Source organism: Eschrichtius robustus, chromosome 9 (assembly GCF_028021215.1).
Source record: "Eschrichtius robustus isolate mEscRob2 chromosome 9, mEscRob2.pri, whole genome shotgun sequence".
NCBI lineage: Eukaryota > Metazoa > Chordata > Mammalia > Artiodactyla > Eschrichtiidae > Eschrichtius > Eschrichtius robustus.
Genome location: NC_090832.1, coordinates 21,257,378 through 21,269,985, shown reverse-complemented (window position 1 = coordinate 21,269,985; position 12,608 = coordinate 21,257,378). Strand labels below are relative to the sequence as shown.

The following is a 12,608-nucleotide window of genomic DNA, read 5'->3' as shown; positions in this document are numbered from 1 at the left end:
TTTTCAGGAAAAGCATGGTATATAGTGTTTCAATATAAAATTCCTTAATTTTGGAAGCACTATGGAAGCCAACTGAAGTATCTCTCAAGGCCAAATTGGACCAGTGGGTTACCAGTGTGGTCCCTGTTATAGAGAACCATTCAGGATAAATTTTACGATCATGGTTTTTCTCTTCTAAGTATTCTGAGATACAGTTTTGTTCTCCCGACTCTTCAATGACTTCCTAAAATGTCTTTAGCAAATATAAAGCAAGAAGATCCATGCTGACATGTTTACCATTTGAAACAATGTGTTAGGACCCAAAACTTTCACAAACCGGTGTCACTGGAGTAACAGCTATGATCATACTAAAATTAATACCATGAAAGCAGAGAGTCTATATAGATTATGACCATGTTAACAAAATAGCAGGAAAAAAGATTTTTCAGTTGATGCAGAAAAGGCATTTGACAAAATCCAACACCCATTCTTGAAAAAAAAAAAAAAAAACTAGGAAAAGAATGGAACTTCCTCAACCTGATACTGGATGTATTTGTTTCCTATGGCTGCTACAATAAACTACCATAAATTTGTGGCTAAAACGAGAAACGTATTCTCTCACAGTCCTGGAGGCCACAAGTCCGAAATCAAGGTGTCAGCGAGGCTTCACTCCCTCTAGTGGCTCTAGAGGTGAATCCTTCCTCGCCTCTTCCAGCTTTCGGTGGCTGTTGGCATTCTTTGGCTTCCTTGGCTTCCTTGGCTTCTGGCCACATCACTCCAATCTCTGCCTCTATTTTCACATTGCCTTCTTCTATTTTCACATCGCCTTCTCCTCTGTGAGTGTCGTGTGTTTTCTCCCGTGTGCGTCTATCTTATAAGGATACTTGTCATTGGATTTAGGATGCACCTGAATAACTCAGGATGATCTCGCTTCATCTCAAGATCTTTAACTTAATTACATCTGCAAAGACCCCTTTTTTACAAATAAGGTAACATTCACAGTTTCAGGGGTTAGGATATGGATATATCTCTTGGGGATCCATCTTTCAACCCTCTTATAATAGGCAAATTCACAGTCAGCTTTGTTGTGGAAATTGACAAGCTGACTTTAAACTTTACATGGAGATGAAAAGAACGTAGAAGAGTGAAAATGAAAAAGAGAAACAACGTTGGAAGACTTACACTAACTGATTTTAAGGCCTACTACAAAGCTACAATAATCAAGTCTGGATCATACTGGCTTAAGGATAAATGGAAACATATATTGAGTCCAGAAATAGACCCACACATATGATCTATTGATTTTGGACAAAGATACAACATAATTCCATTGGAAAAAGATAAATGGTATGGGAACTGGTTATCTGTATGGAGAAAAAAAAAATTACACTTAACGTCATACACAAAAATTAGATCACAGACCTAAAAAAAAAAAGCAGGAGCTTCTATTACTGCCCTGTCCAATATGGTAGCCACTAGCCATATTATTGAGCACTTGAAATGTGACTGGTCCAAACTGAAATGTGCTGTAAGGATAAACTATACTCCAGCTTTCAAAGACTTAGGATAAAAAAGAATGTAAAATATTTCATTAATAATTTTTATACTGATTACATGTTGAAATGACAGTATTTTGGACGTACTGGTTTCAATAGAATATATGATTTAAATTAACTCCAATTGTTTTTTAGTTTTCTAATGTGGCTACTAGAAAAAGTTACATGTGTAGCTCACATAATTTCTGTTTGACAGCACCACTGCAGAAGAAAACATAGGAACAGGCAAAGATTGTTTGGTTAGGATGCAAAAAGCAATGACCACAAAAGAATAAATTGGTAATTGGATTTTACCAAAAATAAAACCTTCTGTTCTTCAAAAGAAAGCATTAAGGAATTGAAAAGTCAAGCCACGTACTGGGAGAAAAATATTCACAATGGATATCTCTAACATAGGACTTGTGGGACTTCCCTGGCGGTCCAGTGGTTGAGACTTCACCTTCCAATGCAGTGGGTGCGGGTTTGATCCCTGGTCGGGGAGCTAAGACCTCACATGCCTCGTGGCCAAAAAACCAAAACATAAAACAGAAGCGTATTGTAACAAATTCCATACAGACTTTAAAAATGGTCCACATCAAAAAAAAGCTTTAAAAAAAAAAGTATTAACATAGAACTTGTTAGAGTATTTGAAGAACTCATACAACTCAATGATAAACAACGCAATGAAAATGGATAAAGACTGGAAAAGACACTTCACCAAAGAAGACATACCTATGGCTGATAAGCACATAAATGACTCTCAACATCATTTCCTCAATGACTAACACAAATTAAAATTATAGTGAAATACCGTACATACCAAGTGGAATGACTAAAGCTTAAAAGACTGACAATTCCAAGTGTTGCCAACAAGGGAGAAAACAAGAACTCTCAGACACTGTTGGTGGGAACATAGCACAGTACAACCACTCTGGAAGACTGATTGAAAGCTTCATATAACGTTAAACATACACTTACTGCATGACCCTGAAATTCTACTCCTAGGTATTCATCCAAGAGAATTAATAACACGTCTACACAAAGACTTATACACGGACTTCCCTGGTGGAGCAGTGGTTGAGAACCCGCCTGCCAATGCAGGGGACACGGGTTCAAGCCCTGGTCCGGGAAGATCCCACATGCCGTGGAGCAACAAAGCCCTTGCGCCACAACTACGGAGCCCATGCTCTAGAGCCTGCGAGCCACAACTACTGAGCCCACGTGCCACAACTACTGAAACCCGCACGCCTAGAGCCCGTGCTCCGCACCAAGAGAAGCCACTGCAATGAGAAGCCCGCGCACTGCAATGAAGAGTAGCCCCCGCTCGTCACAACTAGAGAAAGCCCGCATGCAGCAACGAAGACCCAACACAGCCAAAAATAAATAAATAAAATAAATAAATTTAAGAAAAAAAAAGACTTGTACACAAATATTCCTATTAGCCCCAAACTGAAAACAACCCCAAGGGCAGTAATGAAATGAGCAAACTGATGATCATCTCATAGATAAATCTAAAAAACATTAGGCTGAGTAAAAAAAGCTACACATAAAAGAAGACATATGTACTATGTGATTCCATATATGAAATTTTGGGGGGAAAATCTAATCTACAGAGTGACAAAAAGTAGATCAATGGTTTCCCAGGGTGCATGGAGGGGGAGCATGAGGGAACCTTGCAGGAACAGAAATGTTCTATATCTTGATCAGTGAGATGATTACATGGAGATATATATATGTCATACCTCCCTGAATGATACACTTAAAATAGGTGCATCTTGTTATTTACGGACATTAAACCTCAATGAAGTTTACTAAAAATTTTCTATTCTTCCTTGCATGGAATGGGGAGAAAGAAATTACGGGAGACTGTTTTTCTCTTCATCCACAGCAGTTTGAATTAGAAATCACCTTCTGCTTTTGTTGACTTTTTCATTAGTACTGCCTTGTACTTTATCAATTCATTTTCTCACCTGGAGGATTTAGGCGGCAGGGATGAAACTCAAATCCTCTGACTCCTAATCCAGTGTTCTTTCATTACACAGTATGCATTATGTTTAACAGATTTAAACCATAACAACTTTATCTTCTAGTAAATTCAACTCAATAAATATTCAATAGGTGCCTCTAGATTTAATTTTCTCTAACCGAAACATAACACTTTCAAATACATATAAACATACAGTTCTTCTAAGGCCCATGGCTTCTGGCCAAACTACCTCTCACTGGCCATAGGCTAGCCTCTCAACCTTCAAGTCACTTCTCCTTTTTGAGAGACTGTAATTCTCGGCTCACGGGATTTCTTCCCCGTTCCCTGCTCTTGTCGCTGTTTGCAATGACTTCTTCAGCCAGGCATCACTTCCTCAAACAGCCCTCCATGAGAACATCTTTTTATATTTCCCAAAGCAACACTGACTAGTGTCCATTTCTTTCTTCAACCGACTGATATTTGGTGAACGCAGTAAGCTCACCAGGTGATGTTTGATATATGTCAACATTTTTTACACTATGTGGCAAAGATTTTCTGTTACATGCATGTTGGAAAGTGCAACAAAATAATCATGTTGCTTAGCCATATATCAAAGACCAGGATGGTACATGAGATGGAAGAACACAGCCACTTGTGGCTCTCAAAGAAGTTAGTAAGGCTGGCCCACTGATGTAAGCAGCTATGTGTTTTCTGTTTCTATAGTAAAATGTACTGATGTGATTCAAATTATACAAAGTGTGGATATGAATTTTAAAGTTTTAAGTAGGAAAATTCAGTGTCTAGCTTGAAATGAAAATACCACATTAAAAGTGAAAAAAACAACCCCAAACTTTCACCTTTTATTAATAAGCAACCAGGACCAGTCAGAAGTGATTTAAAATAGAATCAATGGCATCAATTTTCATTCCTGTTTCATGTGGCATGAAAAAAACTAAGCTGACAATGATTGACCAAAGGCTGGCCTTTGGAGCAAAGAAATAAAAGCAGTACACAAATGCCAAATATTGATAGTTATTCTAGTTTTCTCTCTACTATAATTAAAATTTCATCATAAAATTCAACTGCAATAAGCAAGATGATATAAGAAATAGGGAAGGGGGTAGAGGCTTTTCATAACTTAGGAGTACTAGCCACTCATTTTAAAGTAAAAGGATATGGGAGGCTGACTGTATCTATTTATCTTATCTCTCTTCCAGACCTCCGCCAAAACAAGGACATCAGAGGAGAGACATGAGCTGTCTTGGAGAGAGTTCAATGAATTTTGAAAGACGAAAAGCAAATGCAAGAGCAGTAACTGACTTAGGAATGGAGAAGAGCCCCCCCCCACCGCCAGGGGCTGGACACTCAGCAGTGCCAGAGAGTAAGAAGTCGAGGTATGAGGCTGTCAGAAAAGCATTGGTTGAAAGTTTTTATTTTGCATACAGAACAACTGGGTGACCGGGTCCCTCCTGTAGTCAGGTAAACATGCCACCCCGACCCCCAGAGGAAACCAGAGAGTTCTTATCTGGATAAACTGAACTGAGAAAGATGCAGACTCTGAGATCCATAAAGGAAGAGGATTAAAACAGGAGAATTACTGAACATCTAAGACTGAACGGCGGCACCATATATTATTTTGCTTTCAATCTATCATACACTTTTCATTAAAACTTTTTAAAACACTTAAAAATTAAAACAACAATGAACTGCCTTGCACTAATTACATAACTCCTTCATCATATTCTTTACTGTTCATCTTATTTAAAATTTTCCTTTCCTTTTCGGAGTTAGCAGGCTGATACCTTGAACTCTTAGTCCATGAACTTCACCAATAATTACACGTGATTATCAGAAGATATATTTTCCTCCTCCTCCCAAAATGTCCCCAGTGACTCTTAAGCTTTTGCTTTAACACATAAACTCCTACACCTTTACCCTAGAGGGTAAAATTTGAAGAATAGGATATTTACATAGTCTACATAGTTCCCAAGCATCTATCTCCCCACAAATTACTTCTTAATTTAAAAGGTGAAAACAGTAACTTTACAGTAAAGAAACCTACCAGATACCACCTCAGCCAAATTATCAAATTTAGTATCACCAATAATGGAACAAATTGAGTGTGCCTCGATGCAATCACTGATAAGAATACAACATAACATATGTAGTAGTCCTGCTAAAAACACAAAACCCAAGTTTTACAATGAGGAAACAGACAAACCAAAATTGATGGATCTTCAAAAAAAATGACTAGACTGTATGCTTCAAAAACATCAGTGTTATGAAAGACAAAGTAAGGCTTAAAAACTCTTCCAGATTAAATGAGGTGAAAAACACTACACTGAATGCAATGCTTGATTCTGAAAATCCTGGATTTTTTTTCAAGCTATAAAGGCATTTGGAGAAACTTGAATATGGACTATCCATTTAATAATTGTATTGTGACCATGTTAAATTTCTTGAGTATTATCACTGTTATGTGGTTATGAAGAATGTCATTGTTCCTAGGAGATAAATGCTGGAGTATTTAAGATTAAACAATCATAAAGTCTGACTTACTCTCAAACAGTTCAACAACGTAATTATTATATATGAAAGTGTTATAAGGCAAACGTGGCAAAATGTTAACAATTGGTGAATCCATGCCAAGGGTACAGGGGAATTCATTCTTTCAATTGTTTTATCTTGAAAAGCTTCAAAACCACAAAAAATTATTAAAAACACAAGGTCAGATTTAACCATCTGATTATGATGCTCCCATATTCTGTTGAGAAATACTGGGAAAACTCCCACAAATGAAGACATTCATGAAGACGGATATTGCCTGATATCGCCAGGTCAGCTCAATCCCATTCGATGGGTAGCTTTTCTAAACTTTCATCCCTCTCTTCAAACTATCTCCAACACCCTCACCACCTTCCTATTTCCTGGAAAGCTGAGATTATTGAGAACAAACTCTCACCTTCCTCGCCTTCCCACTACTTATGAGCTTGTCTATATCACCCATCCTGCCCCTTCTTTTGTCCAGAGCTCCTTCCTCCGTGTGTCCTGTAAATTCTCATGCCTTCCCAACTCTTCAAAAAACTTATTCCATCAGTCAGCACCCCTGTATCTCCTCAAACTCCCATCTTTAACTCTCCATTGGCTTTCTCCTCTATAAACAAACATATTAAAGTTTCTCCCAAATTAAAAAAAAAAAATTAAAACCCAAATCCCAGATCACCTCTAGCTACATTTTATAATCCTGCTTCCCCTCCAAGCTTCTTGAGAGTAACCTCCACTTGGGCTTTCTACTTTTTCAGCATCCTTCATGCCTCAGTCTTGAACCCCCAGCTGTCAGCTATCCTGTCTCCATCACTACTCCATGGATGCCCTTCTGTACTCGGTAAGCCAATCCCTTTTGTCTGGGATCTCTCTGCAGCCTCTGGTGCTATTCCCCACTCCTTCCTGCTTGGAATAACCCTCTCTCAGTGTCAATGGTACCCTTCTCTCTGGGTTTTTCTCTTACTTCTCTGACCATTACTTCTGAGCCTCTTGGGAAGGGTAAGAGTTTCTACAAGGATGATTTTGCCAGGGAATTTCAACAACAGTCTCTTTCACAGGCTCCTGAAATGTCTTTGGTCCTCTGATATTCTCACTCAAAATACAACACCTAGGTGACCTCATCTAAACGAGTAGTAGTAGCAGCAGCAGCAACAAATTTATGCCAGGCACTGCACCAAGCACCCTTTAAGTTATATTAGTTTCTTTGACACAGCAATCCAAGTAGGTGCTATTATTATCTACATGGTACACATGAGGAAACAAAGTTTAGGGAGGTTAAGGAACTTGCCAAAAATCTCTCAGCTAATAAGTAATGAAGTTCTAAACTCTCTCTTTCTGATTCCAGAGCCTGTGCTATGCTACTCCCACAAAATCATTAAGATAAGACAACATGGGCATAATGGCAGAAGCCAGAAACAGAAACTAAATGGGTAACAGGACTGTCTGACTATGAGGTTTGAGTTTATAATGCATTGCACTAAAATTGAAGTTGAAAAGGGTCTCCACGTCCCACATTTATTTGATAACACCACGGGATGGTATAAGAGCCTCCACAAGTTCAATTTTGTTAGGAAATTTTAGCAATTATTTTTGTACTTTTTGTGTTACTGTTCTAAGGTTTAATTAATATCTAAAATTATTCCATCTGTAGATAACCTTCAAGGTACTGTACCCTTAACTCTTTGTGAGTCTAATAACTTGTAGTTTTTCTGTTCTGCCCTTCAGGGGACATTTTTGCAGGGAAAAAAACCCCGAGTTTTATAGAAATGGGATCTGCTTTTTAATGATGGAGTAACTACACAGAGGAAGGATAGAGAGAAATTCTAAACTGCCAAATTGTTTTCTCACCTACCTACAAGTGTACAAAGTTATAATACACGGTAAACATGGAGTTCATTTCTATGAGCAGTACCTCTGGGACATGATCCAGTAGATTTCTGTCCTACTGTCATTTTAAAGTTACTGACAGATTTATTTCACTTTGACATGCCATCATAACAGTTGAGTTTTAGGCAGTGGGAGCAATAAAATTCCACAAAGAAATAAAAGGCTCTCGATGTCGGGATCATGCAGTTCTTTTCCTTTGTGAAAGCAATTAGAAAGGTAAGGAGATTTAACTGTATACTGGTAGCATTCCAGGAGGGTTTCAAAAGGTCAGGTGGTCACGGAATCATAGAACTGAAAATTGAAAGATAGCCGCTCTCTGGAAGGTAAATTAATATTCCTCACTTTACAGATGAGGCCATCAAGACCCAGAGAGGCTAACTAGTAAGAAGTGGAAAGGGAGTGGAGAAGGTAGCTGAAGAGGTGATCCAACTCTCCTATTTCAATCAGGTCTGGGACTTTGAACTAGAAGTTCAGAATCACCCAAAAAACTTTTTTAAAACCCACATGCCCATGACCAGACACAGACTGGGAGAAAATATTTGCAAATCACATATCTGATAAAGGACTTATAAGCACATATACAAAGAGTACTTAAAACTAAACAATAAGAACACGAGTCAATTAAAAAGATGGGCAAAAGATCTGACTAGACCCTTCACTGAAGGAGATATACAGATGACATAAAAGCATATGAAAAGATGCTCAACATCATTTGTCATTAGGGAAATGCAAATTAAGACAAGATACAACTACACATTTACTAGAACAGCTAAAAGCAAAAAATCTGACAATACCAAATTCTGCCAAGGATGCAGAGCAACAATCCATCATACTGGTGGGAATGCAAAATGGTACAGCCACTCTGGAAGACAGTTTGACAGTTTATTACAAAGCTAAACATAAACATACCATACCATCCAGCCACCACCCTCCTTGGTATTTACTCAACTGATTGGAAAGCTTATATCTGCCCAAAAAACATGTACATGAAAGTTTACAGCAACTTCATTCATAATCACCAAAAACTGGTAGCAAGCAAGATATCCTTCAGCAGATGAATGGATAAACAAACTATGATACATCCATACTACAGAATATTATTCAGCAATCAAAAGGAATGAGCTACTAACTCATGCAATGACATGGAAGAATCTTAAATCATATTGCTAAGTAAAAGGATCCAGTTTCAAAAGACTACGTACTGTATGTTTCTGTTCATATAACATTTTAAAAAAGGGAACACTGTAAAGATGAAAACCAGATTGAACTCACCAGGCGTTTGGGTAGGGAAGAGTACTGACTAGGTGAAGCACAGAAGATTTTTTAGGACAGTGAAGCTATTCTGTATGGTAATGTAGTAATGGATATATAACACGATGCATTTGACAAAACCCATAGAATTATATAGCATAAAAAGTAAACCTTAATGTATGCAAACTTAAAAAAAATCAACCAGGAGGTCAAGGGATCCCAGAATGAAATGCAGATTGTGATAAAAGAATCCACTGCTAATGTATGGCATAAATTCACTGAAGTGGGTTGGAGAAAAAGGGTGATGACCTAAGTAACTTTGGAAAGGACTAAAGACAAGAGGAACTGTACATAAGGGCTGCACTCTAGTTGGTAAAGTTGTTTCCCATGGGGGTACAAATTAACAGTTCTGAAACCACATACTGGAATGAAAAATTAGTAAATAGATGGTGGATGCTGACAGCCAAGTTTCTCTCACTGTTGGAGAGGAAGGTTACAGATGAGAAAGAGGGGAAGGCTAGAATAAGCCATGTCATACTGGATTAGAGTCAGAGATATCATTATGAGCTCATGTTTAGCTTAACAAAGATACAGATGGATATAGAAATAGTTAGAGATATGTGTAATACACAGGTTCATATTTCCTATCTCTGTCTGAGAAGACCCAGATGCAGTGACACACCATAGCAAAGAGCACACCCAGTGCTCAGATCTTTCTTTCCAATAACATCCTCCGATAAAAGAAATCTGCCCCCTTGGAGAAATTGCTGATTCTACGGCTGGGACACGGAGTACACAAGATAAACCTAGAGCATCTTGTAAAGCCAGTAAGCAGGGAAGTGCTCAAAAACAAAATGATGATGGCAGTATCTCAAAGGGACACAGGAGCCAACCTGAAAGAGTTCCCAATGACCAAAACTGGAACTATCTGAGCAACAAAATAATTCATGCAGTGTTGAATTACAAGCCAAAGTATAAAATAACACATCCATTTATATCAGTATGAGCCCATACTGATATAAATAAATAAATAAGGAGGGAGAATAGACAAATCCTGTGTACGGAAATTCCCAATAATTTGTGTAGCCATTCTGCCCTCGAGGAGGTAGTGTAACCCCCACTGCCTGGGTGTGAGCTGCACACAGTGACTCCCTTCCAAAACGTACAGTATGGAAAGGGGAAGAAGGGAACACTGCAGTGGAGAAACCTGACAAACACCATCTCAGCCAGGTGATCAAGGTCAACGTCGACAGTAATAAGTCATATTCACAGCACGTATCCTCTTCCTTTACCTCTATGGTCTTCTTCCCCAAAAGCCCAGTTAACTGTGAAGAAAACAAACCCAGGCAAAGCCAAATTGAGGGACTTTGCACAAAATTCCTGACCAGTACTTCTGAAAACTGTCAAAGTCATCAAAAGAGGAAAATGTGAGGTACTGTCCCCACCAAGAGGTCCCTAGGGAGATAAGAGGACTGAATGTATGTGCTATCCTGGATGCGATCCTGGGACAGAAACAGGACATTAGGGAAAAACTAATGAAATATGAATAAGGTATGGAGTTTAGTTAATAATAACATCTCATTATTGGCTCACTTCACTAATCATGACAAATATACCATAGAAATGAAAGATGTTAATAATGGGGGAAACTGGGTGCTGGGTATCTGGGAGCTCTCTTGACTACCTTTGTAACTTTTTTGGTAAATCTAAAACTACTCTAAAATAAAAAGTATTAAAAAAAAAAAAAAACAAAACACTTGCCACCTAAAGAGGTTTGAATTCAGTCAGTCTGGGAACACTGCCACGAATAGAAGCCAACAGGAATACTAAGTAATAAAGGACAACAAGTAATCGACAAAATCTGCCTCTAAAGAATTTCTCTAGTTTACTCTAGCTCCTTATTACTCATGCAACTCAATCATTCATATATTGATAAACATTTACAGAAGGCCTACTATGTGCCAGGAGCTCTGTAAAGTATTATCAACCAAAACCTAATAAGCCACCGTTTTTGAAACAGTGGGTCACAAATTACTAGTGGGTCATGAAATCAATCTAGTGGGTCACAAGCAGCATTTTTTCCCTATTGAAATGAAAGGATAAAAAAAAAATCACAATTTCCATAATAAGGTTTTGCTTTGAGAAATTATTTTGAGTATGTGTGTGTTTGTCCTGTATTATGATGTAAAATGCATTTAATTTAGATTAAAGACAAAAGAACTTGAAAGCTACTGCAATAAGGTATGTCCCTGGCCTCAAGGAGCTTAAGTTTAGCAGGAGAAAAGAACCAAGTAAATCTTGAAGAAAAAAAAAAAAATTTTAACTATAACATAATGAACTATTTTCTATGATTCATACAAAAAAAAAATGGTACAATGCTAACTAGTTCACACAATCTTAGCCCAAGTAGTATCACTGCATACTTATAATTATTTACTTATAATTTATTCTACCTGTTAAAGACTGAGTTATGCCCCCCATCCAAATTCATATGTTGAAGCCTTAACCCTAAATATGACTATATTTGGAAATAGGGCCTTTAGAGAGGTAATTATGGTTAAATGAGGTCCTATGGTGGGACTCAAATCTGATAGATCTGGTATCCTTATAGGAAGAGGAAGAGACACTGGAGATCTCTCTATCCACACCCACAGAGAAGAGGCCATGTGAAGACAGAGAGAGAAGTCAACTGTCTATGAGCCAAGAAAAGGGGTCTCACCAGACGCTAACCCTGATGGCACCTTGATCTTGGACTTCTAGCCTTCAGAATTATGAGAAAATAAATCTCTGTTGCTTAAGCCACCCAGTCTGTGGTATTTTGTTAGGGCAGCCCTAGCAGACAAATAACACTACTATACCCCCAAAGGAATTTAAGGCAGCTAACTAGCTAAGATAGTCAGCCAGGCTATGAAATTTAGAGAACTGGCACTCATTTGCTGTACAAATTTTCTCAATAAATGGCCCAACAAATTTCTGATAATATATTTTTATAGAAATCCTTATAGCCATGATTTTCCAATAACATTATCCAAGCCTCTGAATTGCTTACTAAATCTATTTAGCTGTTATTTTGAGTTGGGATATACATTCATTTCTAATCTCTAGATCAATTCCATAAGCACATAACGATGCTTAAGATAAATTAGTATTTAATCCTTTGGATGCCCTGCAAACCATTGTAACTACTGGCAAACAGAAGGAAAAAAAATATCTAAAGACTGAAGAAGTAACTTTCAACTTAGATTTCCAGGTTGGATCAATTCACCTGAGGGTTCTCAAATGCAAAGCATATTAATAAAACTTAGTATTAACATTGTTTTATCTGAAGTACACAGTTTTTAAGAAGTTCAATCTATAGTAGTCAGAATAAAAAGTGAAATTGCAAGTGAGAGCCTTCTTTTTGTTTCTTTTACAATTCCAAGAAACGAGGCTAAGGAGAAAGAGAA

General features: G+C 37.8%; 1 long non-coding RNA gene across 1 annotated transcript; it reads left to right on the top strand.

The window, feature by feature from the left end:
• Positions 1-4,773: 4,773 nt before the first annotated feature.
• Positions 4,774-11,862, top strand: LOC137769360 (uncharacterized). The gene is made up of 3 exons (XR_011074956.1): positions 4,774-4,874; positions 6,783-6,865; positions 11,774-11,862. It is a non-coding gene; the product is annotated as an uncharacterized lncRNA (long non-coding RNA).
• Positions 11,863-12,608: the final 746 nt, after the last annotated feature.